An 18,874-nucleotide genomic window follows, 5' to 3' on the forward strand; every position below is an offset into this window, starting at 1 on the left:
AATAAAGGATTTTCTGCTAAATAAAATTTCTTCAGGTCTTGACCTCAATTGATTTCCATTTTCTGCTAAATAAAATTACTTCAGGTCTTGACCTCCACTTAAGGTTTTAAGCGCTGGGAAGCATGCCAGGAAAATCTCTAAGCACACCCATACAGGTGTATTAAGATGCTCTCGTGTTTTCAAAAGACACAACGGTTAGAACACTCTTCCAGGTTGCAGTCATTCATTCCACACTTCTCAGTTTATTGTCTTATTCCAGGAAAAAATACATTTATAATTTGAGTGGTTTGTGTCAGGAATGTGTTAGAAGAACCCAAGTGCAGGCAAGGTAACGCAAGGAAACATGTACAACAAACGAGCACTAGACAAGAGGGCAATATATAGGGAGACTAACAAAGGAGATAACGATGGGCAGGTGTGGGTAATGAGACATGAGGAAAGCTATACTAGAAACGAGAGGGGCGGGGCCAAATGACGAGACTGGAGAGAACACATATTATGTCCTGATTGACAATAATATGTTTCTCTCCACCTAAAACACGTGGGTCTGTCATGATTCTGCCCCAGACCGGAAAAATCAAGACAAGAGATGGCAGAATCATGACAGGTTTGTAGCAGCGCTCTTTTGATTTCATCATGTCAGCTTTGTTTACAGAAAGTAGCTGTATTAACATCTGATAGAGTCGATGTCCTTGAATCTCTCCCTGCTAAAGCAATTCAACTCCCTGTTAGTTAATGGTATTGTTAGCAGCCTCAGGTGATCTTGGCAGTCATCATTAGTGTGATAGAACCAATGCAGTTCTTCCTTTTTGGCGGTGATCCGTGGTTCTGATCATTGACTGTCCTATCATATGACGGGGGATAGGTACGTATATATATCCTGTGGCGAAGCGGGATGAGGTCATGAGGCATGCCCCCCTTGCTTCTGTGTTATATCCGGTCGTCCGATAAAGTGGCACATTGAGTGAAACCCGGCAGTTGGTGGTTGTTGGCGTTGTCCCTCTGCAGGTAAGTGGGGCGGTTGTTTGTGTTTTTGGTGTAAAAAATGCATTGTTATGCTACTGATATACAGTGACGATTCTCACCGGTTCACTGTCACAGGCCACACGTGACATGACTCAAAACATCAGACTCATCTGTGCAGTTGAGCAGTGCCGAATTACAACTCCGGTAAAGAAATTACCAATGCACATCACTTGCAGTAGCAATTACAAACTGAGGTGGCAATAAAGAAGCCAATCTTCTGGACTGTCTTTTTAAGCAAAGCCTAAGTCTGTTAACATAGCACCCGTCTCAGTGTTTCTTATATAGAAAGACTCAAGATATAACATTAGTCATCATTATTCAAAGTTTTCTGAGCTTTCTTTGACAGCATTTTACCCCAGAACCATTAACATAAATGTCCTCTAATATCGTAACAAATACAAAACGGAAGTGTGGAGCATCAAACAGGAAATCACTTGTGGTAATGGCGTTCTCCATGGAGACGTCAAGAAGGTCCGATGTCCACAAAGGCATAGACCTACAGCACTAATGCCATTCTATAGATAACTATGTACTGTATGTAATGGGTTCCGGTTTCTACAGGTTTAACTAAATTATTTTCCTTTATGGAAGGCAAGTGCTCCTGGCACGCACAAACACATTTCTACATATTTAATATACATGACACATTCACAAGGCAAAATTACTTTGGTGAATTACTGTAGAATGCAATTCATACAGTTCAATTCTTTACATGCGGGTGCTTCCGTTCTTATTTTGGTGAACTTTACATTGATTTGATGCCAAAATTGGGAATTGCAATACACCACAAGCAATCAGACAGAAATGTCAGGGATGGATGTCTTTGAATTTGTTTCACAGTTAAAGTGACAAATCCACTGACAGGAGGCTGAGCAAACAGCAACAGCAGACGTGTAGATGCAAGGCATGGCTTATGTTATTGAGGCCTTTTGGGTTGAAATTATGAAAACTAAAATTGCTTTATTAAATTAATAGAACAGAAGGCAAACAAATATTTGAATAATTTATTGACTTTCATTCGTTAATCATGACTTTTTAATGGCCATCTGGGTAGCTGTACTCTATTATTAACATCATACATCCAGGATGTTTTCATGTGATTGAATACTTCATTTTACTACAATATTGCATTTTTATTGTTCCAATATAAAACAAAAATAATTTTGTGTGAAATTCAAGATAACGATCAAATTAATTGCACAGGATAAGTTCTCGGAGCGTAACATTTCCTGGATCAGAATGTTATACCCAAATAAAGCCTGCCCTCCACACAGAGTAAAATGACAATCACAAGCTTTAGTGTCAGGAAATGAGACTCTGACGCTTCCTCCTCACCATTTCTGTGTCTAAAAATTGTCCTTCCTGTCTTCACCCTTCCTTAATAAAGCATCACAGTCTGCTACTCCTCTGTCAACCCGTGTGGTATTGGCTCATCGACGTTCCTGTTTGCCAATGGTCTCGAGAGTCTTTCAAGAGCTCTCAGCACTTTAAAGAGATGGTCTGAAGGAGCCTGGCTGATGAGGATTTTTTTATGATTGTGTGAATTTCCCAAAAGAGGTGGCCATGCTCTATGAGAATGGATTATTTGGCAGATCTCGTGGTATATATGAATAACTATGGGTGTGCTCATCAGAGACTTTTGCTTCCTTCAACTATTTTTGTTTAGGGTCTTTATAGGTCTTGAGCTTGACCGATCAGAAAACCTCCAACTGATTACATACAAATGACTATTAATCCATTGATCGGTGTGAGAGCACTAATGTGCCCTTCTAAGAAACAATATCTAATCAGAAGTGCTTTGTAGAGACCACTAAGGCCACAATTTCATGGATATCAAAATTGCCCAAGATCCACTGTGCCAAGTCTTGGCAGATTCACAACAACACCATTTCACTCTGACTGTGTGTAAATTGGCTCCATAAGCACCTCTTTATCTTCCCCTCTCTGAGGTCCAAAGATGATCCTTCACAATCCTTAGTTGGTCCCGAACAACTCTCAGGTGAATTTCCCAGCAGATGGGAGTAAAGTCCATCATGCCACATGCCTTTGGGCTGATAGCCCACCTGCTGCACTTCTATCATGGATTTCTCCAGATGCTCTTTAATACAAGAAATTCTTGTGAGTCAATTACGACACATGCTGATTTTTATATTTTGGTAGCTTATAAAATGCATGTCACGGTGGAACACATTCTTGTTTTCCTTAATTATTATTATTGTTAAAGAACAAATAGAGCGCACTTCGCCACAAAAACAATTTTGAATGTATAAGAACAGTTTTAATTGTTTGTAATATATCCGTTGGAGCCGTTTTTGTTTATTTTTGTTAAGGATGCAAGTCATTCTTGTATAAATTACGTGATGATGAGGCACAGGTGCGCCAGTATGGAAGGTCAAACTAACCTTGCTCATGTCATGCAGCCTTCATATGGTAGTAATGGCTGTTATATTTCTGTTTTGATATGTGAATTTGAAGTTTAAATGTGTTCCTTTATTTTTATTTGCCTGCAATATGTGGACAATAAATCAGTCAACATTTTTAAAGGTCTGCATGGACAATGGACTCTTTTTATTCATTACAGAGTCACGCATCAAAAAAGGCTTTAATTCCATTTTGCGCCACAACAATTTATGTCCTTGTTGAAACCTTGTATCTCCAAATTTTGTAATATTTATTGTTTGCCATGAATCATTATTATTACCCTGTTGAAAAAACAGCATATGCTGGTTTGGTATATTTTGATGCTGGTTTCTAGTGGTTTATACTTGGGCTGTTCTTCGTACCTCTCTAACTCTGTTAGCTGGATTTGATTGTTGACGATTTCGCATGATCTTGGATTGTTCGGTTCTTCGACTCATCCTGGACTTGTTGTCTTAGCAACAGGTCCGTTAGCTTAAACATGCTCAGGAGCAGGCTTATTTCATTTTAACAGGATTAGATCGTGTATCCGGGCCATGACGCAGTCAAGTCGCCTTCATTCATACAAAAGCATCTTGTTGCGCAAGGTACAGGATGAATAGAAAGAGCTTTGTGAAGTTAACATGAATTAACGCAATGTTTTGCTTTTATAACAATATTTATTGTAATACAATATAATATATTTCGAAAAAAAAAATTTGCTGTGAAAAGATTTGTTTAGGTGAGGACTGCAATAACTGAATGAATAAATAAAATATAGTATTTTTCTTGTGATGAAGAAATTTACCATATTTATTTGTTGGACCATTATATTAAATATAAATATAAAAGCACAGATATGTATATATGTATTGTATATCACAATGCAGTCTGTTCTGCCATTTGCAAATTAGTGGTATTTCAGTCTCTTGAGACCCCAGTTTGTAATGTTTTTTTACCAATAAATATTATATAAGGGAGCTAAAGATTATGCAGTCATGATCATGTCAATGAGCATTGTATTTGTCTTTCAGTCTTGACTAATGTCATTGACTGCATAATCTCAGATTATATTCAGAAAATAAAGGATAATATTTGCAGGTTGTAATAATTTAGTATTATACTATTAAGCAAAAAGGAATTTAATCGATAAGGAAGCTGACAGATTACATCTCTTAGATGGTGTGTGACCTAATGTGCACCTACAGTATCACCAGCGCTGAAGCAAAGTGACCTGAATCTGTCAGTCAACAATCTTAAATCACATTTATGATGGTAATGTGTTTAAGACCTCATTTCCTGATCCAAACCTGTTACACTGCAGCTCAAGTCAGGACAGGATCATGAAATGACCTTTGGGCAACTGATAGGAATGAAGGATTTCAGTGTATATAAAGTCTAAGGGATGAACCTGACTGAACCTGTACTGTTGCATGCGCTACACTACACATCATCAGAAAAGAGAGGAGACCTGTGATAGAGATGCAGCCTGATGATGATTTCCTAACCACTACATTTAAACCACTAGACTGAGCTTCATGAGATGTCACTTTTGGAATACCACTCCATTTCTTTATTATTCTAAAAATAAAAACAACACAACAGGCTTATGCCCACGTGCATTTTTTTTCTAATCTCCTTGCATTATAGGCAGGCATCAGTGTCATATTTTACCAGCAATAAGAGATTTTAGGTCAGTTAACTATAAAATAGTTTTAAAATCTCCAATCTTTTTTAAACTTAATCTCTAGGTTTGTTATTTATATTGTCAAGGTCAATGCATTAAAGTTTTTGCTTTTTTGCATGTGTTCAACCTTTAAAGACTTTAAAAAGTGTATGCGTATTGTGTCTTTTGTGGAGAGAAATTAATAATTCCCAATACATTAAAAGCAATAATAAAGCACAATAAAATCATATTTCCCTCATCTCTGAACCGCATTTCTGTGCATAATCAGCAGATTAATGGCTTTCAGATGGACCCCTGTAACTGGTACTGAGTTTATCCAATTTAAGAAATGTAGTTATTGTTATGGACAGTCCTCAGACACTTTCCTCAGTATCCATCAGTCACTGATGGGTTTAAAACACTTTATTTTGTGGGGAAAAACACCATCTCATTACAATTAACCACAAAAAAAGAGAATTTATAAAAAGAAAGAACTATACCAATATGCAATCGAAATAAACAACTTCAGTTTACAACTGCTTTAAATTGTTATAAATATCTCTGAAAGTAATCTGTCTGTGCATTGTTTGAAAGTTTGAAAGTTAAAATTTGTCATAAACTTCAAGCAGCAGGGAAAAACAACCAGCCAATAGCAGCTTTACTGATCACTAGTTCTTCTATCGATATGCTGCCTTTCCATTTCCATTCCGGCATTTGGCAGACGCTTTTATCCAAAGCGACTTACATTGCATTATCCTATACATTTTACATAGGTATCTGTAATCCCCTGGGATCGAACCCACAACCTTGCGTTGTTAACGCAATGCTCTTACCACTGAGCTACAGGAATCCTACATACAGACAATTTTTTTCCAGTTATTCTAATCATACAAAACAGGTGCGTTCGATAAACCGAATTATCCAGATCATGATTTGCAGATTAGGTCATCCCGGATGTTTCATTTGATCTTGGATGTAGTAAACAGCATATCATGAAATATATTTTCTCTGAATATAAAAGTACAAAGAAAAATAAACTATATTTGTTGATGTGAATATTTGTTATACTGTTGATATTACATTGTTGAATATTTGTTAATATTTATTGCATATTTTGTAGCCGTTTTCCTTAGCCTTGACTAAGTAAGCTTTGCACATGTGATATATTTTTTATACATTTTATACATCTTTAAAATATATTTTTTAAAAAGCAACGACCTTTGGTTTAAATGATCATTTTTCATCATTTACTTTCAGCAATACCAGATGTTTCAGATGGGCTAAAGGTGGTATTTAGGGAGTTTTGAAGCAAGATTATTTGAGTATTGTATACTATGTGTGGAGAGCATTCACTCAATCATTTGTGGCATTCACTCAATATCGTAATCTCATTTTTGAGGAGGTGGCTTTTAGAGGGTTTTGCATCTGAGCTCTTCATATATTCTGGAGTATAGGAGACATGATTAACGTTCTAGACAATGAAAAGTCAACAAGAATTGAAACAAGTATGACTATAGGATTACTAAATCCGTTACAAAAGCGATTGCCCTGGCCCTAGGGTACAGCTTCACTCAGAGCCATGAATATTGGCTGCAGGGATGATAATGGATGGCCTCTGATCGATAACATATGTTATAGTATGCAGTACAGTACAGTACAGTATAGTATTAAAGACCAAAATATGACAATTATAACAAAGCCTAATATTATAAAAATAAGTGTTACAATCTGTTGCCTAATATATAACAGTTAAGTTGCCCTATAGTGTAATAAAATTGTACATGCAATGATAATGGTACATTATACGGCAGTTTGTTCAGTCGTATGACATAACAACAAATTCAGCCTGGCAAAAACAGTTCTGATGATGACACTCTGACTGTAGCTACTGGCTCATTAAATCACCTCTATTGCTGCAGTCTGTCCAGGCTTTTTTTATAACAATAGCAGGTGGTGAGTCTAACATGTTTTTATGCCCTTTTTCCTTCTATTTGTTTGTTCCCCAAGGGAGCTTTGTGGCCTGAATCAATGTTCTGATTCAACTGCAGCATTGTTACCATTGTCATTGTCATTGTTACCATCAGCAGCAGTTAGAAGAAGCCTGAATAACAGCGTGATTGATAAAGTGTAATCATGTCAGAATGGAGATATTCATAACATAAAAATGTTGAATGAATAAACAAATTCTTGAAAAATGATAGTCATTTTTCTAGTATTTTCAGCTCAATTCTCTTTCTCTGACTGTCTCTGATGCATGCTGGGAGTGAGAGGGATGTCGGGTGAGACCTGAGCTGACAGACAGGTTTTGATGTGTTTCCAGAAATGTGTGGCTCGTTTGTGGATATTTAATAGGTGATACTGGTCTTCAGCTCTGCATGCTAAGGTTGGCGTTGTCTTTGAACCTAGCACACATTTGTAGAACTCTGCGTGTACGGTTTTAATTGGATGTTTACGCTATTTTGCCTAATCAGATTGTGTTCGTGGTCTCCACACCTCGCTGCCATATGCTGCCGTTAATTTATTTACTCATTTAAATATTTTGAGCCAGATTCTAATAGGATTTTCTGTGTTTATTGATTTTTTTTAAAAAGATAGAGCACAGGAAACCTTGTTTACATTCATTCACAGCCAGAATATTGTTTCCTGGTGTTTTAAGGCCTAAATAAAAATGTGTATTTTGTGGATTGTTCAGTCGTCTTGCCTTTGATAATCGAATTGACTCTCAGGCGTCCAGGCAGAGAACGGTGCAGCTGTCGTCCTTCTTTTCAAAAGAATTACAGAACTGGATAATCTGCATATAGGAGACACAATTTCATATATTGGAATGAAACCAGCTGCCAGAGAGTTTTCTTTTTGTTTGGTCAATTCATCTATATTAATAGTTTTCAATTTTACCATATCCTCAACCCTAGATGAAGCTTCCAGTTTGCTTTTTGCTAATTTGTATATTTGTAAATGCTGAAATCAAATTTAAATGACTTTAAAGGGTTAGATTACTCAATTTTTACTTGCTGTTATCTCATTCCAATCCCACGTGACTTCCTTTCATCAGACTACATTAACATTTCAATGTCAGAAATGAATCTTACATGAACATGAATAATTTAATGGTAGGCCTATAGTTATGTGGTTGCACAAACGAAAAGCTCTTTGAAAGACTGCGTCTTGGGAAACGACAAAATTCATAACAAGGGTCTTCTGTACAGTTTTCTAATGTACACGACACACTCTGCTACATTCTACATCTCTTGAGACCTACGCAGACCATCTGTGTTGTAGTTAATGCATGACTCAATTAACTGTGTAGAATGTTCAGTTCCATTAAATGTAAGATGCCATTTAAAAGGTGAATTGCGGTATCTAAAGTGACACCCCTCAATGAGAAAAATGAGCTTTTCTTGATTTGACCTTGTAATAGGCCGCTATTATATTTTAAATTTAACATTAAGTTATTGTTGTTAAATTAATGCATTTCCACCTCTTGTTTAAAAGTGTGAAAAAATATGCAGTGAATGATTCAGACCAATCATCTCAGCTCAAAAAATTGTAATCCTGTATATGGTAAAAAAAACCTGTTCCCAATGAAGTTCTGTTTTCCAACTTACTGTTACCATGACAACTCTGCGATGAGTAAAGGTCGACTGATTAAAAAATCCCCAAAATCGGTCCCTTAATAAATCAGCATCGGATGATTGTGCCACAAATTAGGTCGATTAACAGGCAGGTGCATCTGTGAGCAGATCTGAAATGAAGAGAAAATATTCTGCTTGCTTGGTACGTTTTTCGTCATTGAACCATTAGTTTTTAGTCTTCCGCCAAAGTTGAAATGCTGACTTGTTGTTTCCCCTCGTTTATGCATAATGCGTAGGCGTTCCTTTGTGGCTGTTTAAACGCATTCGACCACGAGAGCATCTACTTTATTGTCAGGGTCTCTACTGTCCTATTAAAAAGGCTAAAAGCTTGATTTAAATAAAAACGCAGTTCTGAGCTATGTAATACGGGATATTTTTTTTTTTCGTTTTCACTTAGATTATGACCATTTGACCATTTGATTAGTATCAGAACTGCCTTAATTCTACATGGCATTGATTCAACAACGTGCTGAAAGCATTCTTTAGAAATGCTGGCCCATATTGATAGGATAGCATCTCGCAGTTGATGGAGATTTGTGGGATGCACATGCAGGGCACGAAGCTCCCGTTCCACCACATCCCAAAGATGCTCTTCCATTATCCTGCTGGAAGTAGCCATCAGAGGATGTGTACATGGTTGTCATAAAGGGATGGACATGGTCAAAAACAATGCTCAGGTAGGCCGTGACATTTAAACGATGCCTAATTGGCACTAAGGAGCCTAAAGTGTGCCAAGAAAACATCCCCCACACCATTACACCACCACCAGCAGCCTGCACAGTGGTAACAAGGCATGATGGACTAATGTTCTCATTCTGTATACACCAAATTCTGACTCTACCATCTGAATGTCTCAACAGAAATCGAGACTCATCAGACCAGGCAACATTCCAATTCTGGAATGATCCAACGATCTTCTCCTCTGACCTCTAGCATCAACAAGGCATTTTCGCCCACAGGACTGCTGCATACTGGATGTTTTTCCCTTTTCACACCATTCTTTGTAAACCCTAGAAATGGTTGTGCGTGAAAATCCCAGTAACTGAGCAGAAATACTCAGACCGGCCCGTCTGGCACCAACAACCAAGCCACCCTCAAAATTACTTAAATCACCTTTCTTTCCATTCTGACATTCAGTTTGGAGTTCAGGAGATTGTCTTGACCAGGACCACACCCCTAAATGCATTGAAGCAACTGCCATGTGATTGGTTGATTAGATAATTGCATTAATGAGAAATTGAACAGGTGTTCCTAATAATCCTTTAGGTGAGTGTAGGTCGACCTCTTCTGATTAGCGTAAAAAACTAACTAAGGCTCAACAATTAAATACAACGCTATGTAACTTTACTTTAAGGTCCTGGTTGGTCCTGGTTTTGTTTTTGTTTTCCCTTAGATGTATTCGGGGATATTCAACATTCCAGCAAGACGAGAACAGATGAGGCTGAGCATCTGCCTGATTTCCCTCATATCACTGTGGCTAGTTTAGCAGCGGTGGAACCGTGTGCCTGGTCTTAAGGGTGCAATGTGAATTTGATGCTGCTATTGTTTTGGTGTGGAAATGTTTGCTAGACTGCAGAATTTAATTCTTTTTTGCATTTACAAAGGTTTGTAACCTGGCTTTGCCAGTCACATACCTTAACAACCTTTTCTTTGTCTCTCCATCTCAGAAATCTCAAGGGACACAGCTGTCTGCGCTTTTGTTCCTGACCCTATTATGATTTAAGACAGAGTTATATTCCCTAGATCCGAAAGTGAACGAAATGTGTGAGGTGCACACAAACATGTTCACAGGATGATGTCCATCTCATGCATGTCTGAACTTGCTGATTTTGTGGAATACACAATTATGCGCACACGCACACACACTGACCACAATGCCCTGTAAAAATATCAGTATGTGTAAACACACACACACACACACATTTTATTTACTGTGTTAATGCCTGTAAATAGACATTTTTAACATTGTGTGCTTGTTAACAGGCCCATTTAATTAAATATCAATGTCAAACATTTCTAATATGTCTAATAAACAAGAGAAATAATAAGTTAAACTTGTTTGTTCAAAACAGTATACAATCCATTGGGAAGGATTGTAAAAATCAGTATGCACTGACTGCAGAATTGTACTACGTTAGATATACATACATTAGTACTTAAAAATGTAATTTTCATACCTGTAAACATATTTGGTCCAGTACCTAGTAAAAGCATTGCTGAAAAGGATGACAGCAAAGTGTCGTTTCAGATAAAGAAAAAATGGCATTGATATTTATTATTCGGTTCACCCTTTTGATCGACACGGCTATGTTATGAGAGACAGTTGCCAGTAATCCCGCACTTCTAAGTGGGCAATTTAGAAGTTTTTTCTCAATCCTGTATGTTTGAAAACCAAAACGTCAGACGCACAAGCGCTTTGCTCACGCACGCATCCTCTGTATTAGGAAAGACTTGGTAAGGTGCACCTCTCTGAAAACGTAGACAAATAAAGTTCATTTAAAAGTCAGTTTTAGTCCTGTTATTGTACCCATGTCATGTTTTGTTTATGTTACCCCCTCGTGGGTCTTTGTTTTATTATTTATTAAATATATGTTAACCATTTACCCGCTGTCTGCACCTGGGTCCTCTGTCCTTGTCTCACCACTCGAGAATCATGACAGTTTTCAACTCTTCGAGTTTGCATGTCTTGCATTTTCATGAAGATATTCTATTTTAAAACAGGCTTGGAGGTGATTTAAACAGTGCTCGAACTGAAAGGGGGCTGGGGGGATCTGGGAACCCCCATTAGGCATTAGGGACCCCCATAACAAGTAAAAAATAGACTTAAGGGGGTCCCTCAGATATTTTTATTTGAGTAAAAATTATAATGATTTGGACAAATGTGATTAAATTCATGCAATGGATTTGGTAAATTTTGTGAATTATTTACAATAATTTATATTAAGTTTGTTCATGGGATAGTTGTCATGTGACTTTAAATTTGAAACGCCAAACAACCATTCAAATGTCATTTCTGTTCACCAAGCCTGTATTGATTTGATCCAAAATACAGTAAAAGCCTGTTCTTTTATGTAAGCCTGTTTTGAATAAATATAGTTATGCATATTATGATCAAATATATTGTGTATTTTGTATACATTGTATATTTTCGACACGAACACCCAACCCCACAAAAAAAGTCTTATGGTGGGGACTTGATTCAATTCGAGCACTGGATTTAAACACAAGCTGTGTTTTATCTTGATTAAGTAAAATGTGTGAATTTTAAACTTTCCCTTTATCACATAACTGATGATAAACATTATTCTTATTATACTGACAAAAAAGACCATCTTGCTTGTTGCTTGTGTACTGTGCAATTAAAGAACATAGACCAAAAAGCAGTATCACAGCAACATATTTAAAACAAAAAAAGACAAAGGAAAAACATTTAAAAATGAACAGATCACTTGTCTAAGACTAAACCTGCCTACATATTGTCGAGAAAATCAGCTTGTTCAGTCAAATTCAGAGCCTCACAGGTCAAGCGTAACATGGTACAATAGTCAATGCAGAGCTCCAATCTATTGGACTCATTATTTTTCCCATGTTAGAGAAAACCACAGTTACATTACCAAAGAGAATGTAATTGGTCCTAATTTAAGCCAATTCGACAGGAGGCACGAGGTCAAGCACATACACATGAGCACAGGAATGGAATAGCCAGTGCATATCAGGCACGTTACTACTGTTCTTATATCCCAAAAATATTCCTAGATCCCAATATCTGAGTTTCCTCCCTGGGTGGTCAGATCATTTACAGTATGCATTCGACACTTGGACACTTTCTCTCACTAATTTGAATTTAGCCAAACTGCAGGCCTCCCGGTGAGTAGTTCAGATTTGGGATGCATGTGTCAGCTCTAGCTGACAATTAAGAAGGGAAGGAGTGAGCAGTACCCTGTTGCTCATGATCGTGCGGCTTCAGGCCAGCTATATCCTGAAACTTACTTCATATCTTCTTTTCACAGAGCCAACCAAAGGGCAAAGACTGGAGGAACAGCAACTACATGCTATAGTACCAGATTAAAGGTGGGCTTAAAGGTGACAGCCCTGTTATTCCTTTCGACATTATTTGACCCACCTGATACTGGACATGGAATTGAGTCGTCAATGTTTCCCCAAAAAATGCTAACACAAATAAAAGCTCTTTCCATGATGATAAAATAATGAGAAACAAACTCCAACAACCCTTTTTGTTCTCATTCCCATCACACATTCCTATCAGCCATCAAAGTATCGAACAATATTTATATTGATACTGTAAAAATGTTTTGTCAGACTTGAGCCATATGTGGTATTATATAAATTTAGTTTTTGCTAAATGTGCTGCCACCAACCGACCAGACCCTTAAGGCTTCAATCAATATACACTCATAATTTGATATGTATCGCTATCATAATGTTTTATGAACTTCATCAATGTATTTTCTCACCAAATCCTGGCCTGTGCGCTCTCTCTCTCACGCGCTCTCTCGCTCGCTCGCTCGCTCTCTCTCTCGCTCTCTCTCACGCTCTCTCTCTCACTCTCTCACTCTCACACACACAATTCCTAAAAGACACCTTTTTACAGTGTATGGCATGCTATTTTTAAATGGCAGCAAATGCACATGTTTTATATAATACATTAACACGAACAGGGGATTAAAAGTGCAGTTTGTGGGTTATTTTACTTTCACCCGGTTACATTTATTTAAATGTTTTGTTGCAATGACAAATATTCAAAGTCATACAGGCTTGCACATAATAAATATGTGGCTAAACTAGTTTTGTTTGTAAGCATCTGAAATTATATGCCCTTTTGTAACATAACTGTGATGGACTGTTAAAATAATTGTATTTCTATAATGACAAGATATACATTTCTCACATTATCAAACTGACATCATATAACATTTTCAGGAATATCCATAAGGTAGTAAGCAGTAGACTGATATAAATATTTCATATTTCAATATTACAGCTTTCCTGTAGCTCAGCGGTTAGAGCATGGCATTAGCAATGCCAAGGTTGTGGGTTCGATCCCAAGGGATTGCGTATGCTTAGAATCAAATGTATAGGCCAATGCAATGTAGGTCGCTTTGGATAAAAGCGTCTGCCAAATGCATAAATGTATGTTAATGAAAGAGTTTTTCTGCCTCTCTCACCCATGTATCACATAAACTCACACTTCAACTGAAATACCCAAACTCTGAGCACGTCCAGCAAACCAAGTGAAAAAACATCGGCAATTGACACACATAAACATGAATGGAAAACCGACGAATAAGTGTTTTTATTTTCCTGGTATCTATGACAACCTCTCGTTGTGAATGCTGCGGACAGAAAGCTTGTGCGTGTGAATCAGGATCTGTGTCTTTGGGAGAGTGCTGGACGCTAAAAGAGGCTGATTGAAATTCATGTATCCAACCAAAGTGTTTGATGTCATTGATTGTGGAGCAATTACAGGTCTTGAGAGAAAGTGGAGAATAAGGGAGCCAATAACTGTGTGTATATGTGAGAGAGGAATGGGAGAAAGCTGGGAAGACAAAGCAACCTTATTGGAGACCCTCATTTAGTTGAAATAGGCAAAGACAATGACTATGAGGGCAAATCAGCGCTGCAGAGTAAAAACACACTCTCATCATATGCCTCAAAACGAGGGCAAGACAGTGAAAGTGTATTAATCCAGCTAATACCTGAGGGCATATGTGGGCCAAAGGCTAATTTGAGAAATAAAATGAATCCCGCTTAACTACATAAAAATTCAACACAGTGACTCCAAATAATCAACATCTATTTTCTTGTGTCACACTTCATCAAAATCTTTCATTGCTGGTTAAGTCTCTGATATGCAATGCATGCTAAAAACTGTGCACTGTTTATACCTTCTGCAGGTCAAGAAAATGCTTAAAAGATCTCTGAAAGTCATGTGATCATAGCTATTAAACTAGAGTATTAAAACTAGAAAGTAATGTTCAATCAAAAACTACAATCCGTACATTTGCTTTTCAGACATAATCTGTAGTGGACAATAATTGTCTGTTCATACACTTTGAGCCACGCAGTTTCACAGCAGTGATTATGCCTTAATATGTGTATCACGATATCGCCAGATTACATTTTTATGACAATATTATTAATATCAGGTCAGACAAAGGATGTTTTTAGAGTTATGTAATTTTGAATGAACCTGCATACTGGAATGGAAAACCAAAGCTGGAAAAAGATGGATGGATCGCTGAAAAGGATGAGGCTTACAAAAGAATAAACCCCTTTGTGTGTGCGTCTGTGTGTGTAATGATGGTGTTATGGGACATGCCTCAGTGTGAAGATCAAAAGGGTCCTAACAACTGCACCTGTTCATCCCAGAGCTGTTCTCTCTCCATCTCTTGCTCTTTCTTTCTTTCTTTCTTTCTTTATGTCACACGCACATATGTCCTGCCTGAACTCATCCACAGCCTCTTTGTCCTTACGTCTTCCTGTCAAAATCAGTTCACCTTCCACGTTACATTAGCAACTTTTATCTATGAGCCACCAAAACATCACTCATTATTTTAATTATTTATTTCAAATGACTGTGTTATATGTTTTGTTTAAATCTTCTGTAAGTCATCACATGTTTAAAGGAATCGGTCACCTTCAAAATTGAAGTTATGTCATAATTTACTCACCCATTTGTCATTTTAAACATGTGTGAATTAATTTCTTCTGCAAAAAAAGATATTTTGACAAATATGACTTCTATTGTGTGAACACAAAACGAATGCAAGTCTATGGGGGCCAACGGTTTTCTGTTACTAACATTTTTCTAAATATCTTCTTGTGTGTTCTGCAAAAGAAAGAAAGTCAAACCGTTTTATAATGCCAAGAGTGTAAATAATGACAGAATTTTCATTTTGAAGATGAACTATCATTTTAAGATACGTATGTTGCGAAAACACGTTCTTTATACAGTTTTTACAGGCTTATTTTGCAAGGCATGCGTTTATTTAGAAACTTTGCACTAAATGCTTAATGGACATTTTTAACAGTGTTTAAATCCTAACAGCTTATTAAAGATTTACAAAACCTATCCTGAAATGGAAACTCCCCTCTGATTTCATTTATTAATTTTTCAATTACCCGCTGTAACATACATTAAAGAGAGACTTTTTAATAACTGTTCAGTTGATTAAAAAGAAACATAATTTACATTCCATTTTTATCAATTAAATTGAGATAATTGATTTTACTTTCAGATTATACTTTCTATCACCTCACTCGCAGCTGGGATATGTATGTCGCTTCAAATATGTAATATCAGACAGACAGACATACGTATGGAATATCATAAGTGCGCCCACATACTGGAAGTTTTGGAATCATTTTTGGTAGCATCCTGTCTTCATGATGTTAGATGCATGCTCAGGTAAATACAAAGCAAAAAGCTTACAGTTTTGCTTTGCATTCACTCTCCCCCTGCATGAAATGACTGAGCTTGCATTAAGAGATGTATTATTCACCACCAGAGCGGTTTAGGTCGTTTTAGTTAGAATGCTATAATTTTTCTGCAGTGTCTGGTGCTTTGCCTGTAACTGAAAGTTAATGAAAACGCTTTTCTTTGTTTATTAATCTAATCTAGCATCTGGACATTCAAAGCTGGTTAAGTAATTGATACGAGTTTATTCTAAATAGCTTTCCAGGCCCTTTCTATTGTCTTTCAAGGTCGTGATACAACAAGCTGCAATTACTGCCTAAGAGAACTTTAGAAATAATTACTGTAATTATCTGACGATGTTATTAATTAGCATCTCTGTTGTTACCTGGTGGAGAAGTGCTGCGCTAAAGACTGATATTGATGCTTGTAGGTTCATTTGTCAGACTGAGACAGACAGATTTGAAGAAAAGATAAACATTTGCTCATCAACGTCTACTTAACAAAGCATGTGGAGCTCAAATAATTTACTTGATAACTCATAATACCTGATAAAATCCAACTTATGGTGATCCAGTTGAGTGCAATTGAAACATTTTAATAATAGATATTTTTTTCTTTTGAGTCACTCTTGTTTATTGTATAAACTATTGTTATCCTGCCATCTCCTGGTAAATAAAGAAACTGCAGCCAACCTGTAGCAGATCCAATTTTTATTTTGAAATATAATATAAAAGCCTTACAATAAGCAGTGTTGCAGTCACTTTTCCTCTCAGACAAGTAAAAATGAGAGCAATCCACATGATGTTTTTGAACAACCTGTTACAGTCACGTACAGCTCATGTATGAGTTTAGCTGACATGTGTGGTCAAGTTCTACATGTAGCAATATGAATGGGTTCAACAAAACGATTATATATGACTGTTTCCCACTGTTATTATGTTAACAGTCTAATGAGCATTACAGAAACAAGTGTGATATTAAATGTATGGATTAGTCAGAATCCTAAACACTACTTAACACATTTAAAGAAACGTCATCGTTAAACAGTGCATGTAACTTAACTATATTAGTTGTAATGGGAAAGGAAAAAACTACTGAGCCAGCCTAACGAAAAAGCATGACAAATGCTGAATCATTTTAATTGTGGTCTTGAATGTCACTTATTGAATAAACATTCAAACCAAAAAACACGTATTTGCTTAAGTTAAAACCTAAAACCATTGTTTGGCCAATAGTACATGCACGAAAAAAACATGGTGACTAACTTCCTACACTAAGGAGGTCAAGATCTAATGGAAAGAAATGGAAAACGGAACATTTCTCCAGTAGAGTTTCAGACAAGAACTCAACAATTTTACAACTTGACCTCAGATTTGTCAATACAGCAAGCAGAAGTCAATATTCAAAATTGTTTTAAGGGTGCATATCTTAATGTATTTTAACAATGATCTCATTTTCTTCTCCAGAGCTATCAAAGAACAACATCTGAGCAATGAAAACTTCTTCTGGGGAGCCATGACATGCTGTTTTTACAAGAAAGGGTATGAGTTCAGATGAGATCAAGCTTTTAGTCCAGCAATGTTGTTTTTCACTAATTACAGTCTATATTGACGACCATCCAAAAATCAGGAAGCATAGCTTATGTCAGACATACATTTGGGCACCAAAACAATATTAATGTATGATAACTGAATCAGGTAAGCTTCTGTATTATGTGTTCTGAGGAAACACGCATAAACACTGCCTGATCTTAACCACTCTTAACAGTTCACCAGAGCAATTCATAAAAGAAAATAGCACTGAACTGGCAATAACATCCTCAAAGTTTGTCATATTTTAATTCCACAAATTGTTATAAGATTTAAAAACAATCTGTGTGGATTGTCTACAAAACATATAACACTTATTGTTATTTATTAGTGCATGTTTATTAAACTATTTAGTTATATTATTAATAAAAGAATGTTGTCATAAAGTTGAAATGTTTTTGTTGTGCTTATTACCAGAGAAAAGCTCATTTAGCTTTTTTTATGTTGTTGTGGATCTGATAACCGCAGTGCAACCAGAACATTTCAAAACAAATATTAAATATTAACCCTGGTTTGTTAACCCTGAGAGGTGGCATGATTCACACACGCAACCGCATGACTCAGAAACCAACTCCCTATTTTATATTTAGAGGTCAAAAGCTGTTTAAGCGCTCACATGACACCATGATAAGGATGTTAAATAGCAATAATATTACTTTACTTTTTTTACGAAGATTTAAGATTTTTTTTAATAGAAGAAGTATATGAAATCAGATGGTTCTAAACTGACTTTTAAACTGTTAAACCAGTGAGTGTATTTTATATATTTACCAAAGCCCTTAGTTTTTTATGAATGAGCAACTTTCAAAATATTGTTAACTTCTGCCACACACCCCCAAAGAGCTGGTGCCTGATTGGTTAGTTCAACCACAGCATGCACTTGCTGATAGCTGGTTGGCTACCAAAATGAGCCTATACTCTGTGTTGTTTTCCAAAACCTTTGTACTTTATAACAGGCTAAATAATACACTGATGGTATATTTGTAAAACTTTCCAAAAGTGTTTGTGCTATACTGATTTAAATAAAACATTTTGTCTCAAATAAATTTGCAAATAATTACTATTATTTTATCTCAAACAGCAAAGATGTTTGTTCTCATAAGCTTTGGAAATGTGCAAAGTACCC

Source organism: Barbatula barbatula (assembly GCF_947034865.1).
Source record: "Barbatula barbatula genome assembly, chromosome: 1".
NCBI lineage: Eukaryota > Metazoa > Chordata > Actinopteri > Cypriniformes > Nemacheilidae > Barbatula > Barbatula barbatula.